The sequence below is a fragment of the Lolium perenne genome, chromosome 6 (assembly GCF_019359855.2).
Source record: "Lolium perenne isolate Kyuss_39 chromosome 6, Kyuss_2.0, whole genome shotgun sequence".
Taxonomy (NCBI): Eukaryota; Viridiplantae; Streptophyta; class Magnoliopsida; order Poales; family Poaceae; genus Lolium; species Lolium perenne.
Window position 1 is genome coordinate 131476508 of NC_067249.2, and position 2073 is coordinate 131478580.

Below are 2073 nucleotides of genomic sequence, written 5' to 3' on the forward strand. Positions count from 1 at the left end.
CGGCGGCGTCTCTGGAAGGTTTTCCGTATCGTGGCTCTCGGTACTGGGGGTTTCGCGACGAAGGCTTTAAGTAGGCGGAGGAGATAGGTCAGGGGGCCACACGAGGGCCCCACACGCTAGGCCGGCGCGGCCAGGGCTTGGGCCGCGCCGCCTTAATGTGTCGGCGCCCCGTGGCCCCACTTCGTGACTCCTTCGGTCTTCTGGAAGCTTCGTGTGAAAATATGCCCCTGGGCGTTGATTTCGTCCAATTCCGAGAATATTTCCTTACTAGAATTTCTGAAACCAAAAACAGCAGAAAACAGCAACTGGCTCTTCGGCATATCGTTAATAGGTTAGTGCTGGAAAATGCATAAATATGACATAAAGTATGTATAAAACATGTAGATATCATCAATAATGTGGCATGGAACATAAAAAATTATCGATACGTCGGAGACGTATCAGCATCCCCAAGCTTAGTTCCTGCTCGTCCCGAGTAGGTAAACGATAACAAAGATAATTTCTGGAGTGACATGCCATCATAACCTTGATCATACTATTGTAAGCACATGTAATGAATGCAGCGATCAAAACAATGGTAATGCAATGAGTAAACAAATGAATCATATAGCGAAGACTTTTCATGAATAGTACTTTCAAGACAAGCATCAATAAGTCTTGCATAAGAGTTAACTCATAAAGCAATAATTCAAAGTAAAGGCATTGAAGCAACACAAAGGAAGATTAAGTTTCAGCGGTTGCTTTCAACTTGTAACATGTATATCTCATGGATATTGTCAATGTAAAGTAATATAACAAATGCAATATGCAAGTATGTAGGAATCAATGCACAATTCACACAAGTGTTTGCTTCTTGAGGTGGAGAGAAATAGGTGAATTGACTCAACATAAAAGTAAAAGAAGGGCCCTTCGCAGAGGGAAGCATTGATTGCTATATTTGTGCTAGAGCTTTGGTTTTGAAAACATATAGAGAGCATAAAAGTAAAATTTTGAGAGGTGTTTGTTGTTGTCAACGAATGGTAGTGGGCACTCTAACCCCCTTGCCAGACAAACCTTCAAAGAGCGGCTCCCATTTTATTTTTATTTTTGGGTGGCACTCCTTCCAACCTTTCTTTCACAAACCATGGCTAACCGAATCCTCGGGTGCCTGCCAACAATCTCATACCATGAAGGAGTGCCTTTTTATTTTAGTTTTATTATCATGACACTCCTCCCCACCTTTGCTTTCTCAAGCCATGGCTAACCGAATCCTTCGGGTGCCGTCCAACAATCACATACCATGGAGGAGTGTCTATTTCTGTTAATTAATTTGGGACTGGGAATCCCATTGCCAGCTCTTTTTGCAAAATTATTGGATAAGCGTATGAAGCCACTAGTCCATTGGTGAAAGTTGCCCAACAAGAATGAAAGATAAACACCACATACTTCCTCATGAGCTATAAAACATTGACACAAATCAGAGGTAATAAATTTTGAATTGTTTAAAGGTAGCACTCAAGCAATTTACTTTGGAATGGCAGAGAAATACCATGTAGTAGGTAGGTATGGTGGACACAAATGGCATAGTGGTTGGCTCAAGGATTTTGGATGCATGAGAAGTATTCCCTCTCGATACAAGGTTTAGGCTAGCAAGGTTATTTGAAACAAACACAAGGATGAACCGGTGCAGCAAAACTCACATAAAAGACATATTGTAAACATTATAAGACTCTACACCGTCTTCCTTGTTGTTCAAACTCTTACTAGAAATTATCTAGACCTTAGAGAGACCAATTATGCAAACCAAATTTTAGCAAGCTCTATGTATTTCTTCATTAATAGGTGCAAAGTATATGATGCAAGAGCTTAAACATGAGCACAACAATTGCCAAGTATCAAATTATTCAAGACATTTTACCAATTACTACATGTAGCATTTCCCGTTTACAACCATATAACAATTTAACGAAGAAGATTCAACCTTCGCCATGAATATTATGAGTAAAGCCTAAGGACATATTTGTCCATATGCAACAACGGAGCGTGTCTCTCTCCCACACAATGAATGCTAGGTTCCATTTTATTCAAACAAAA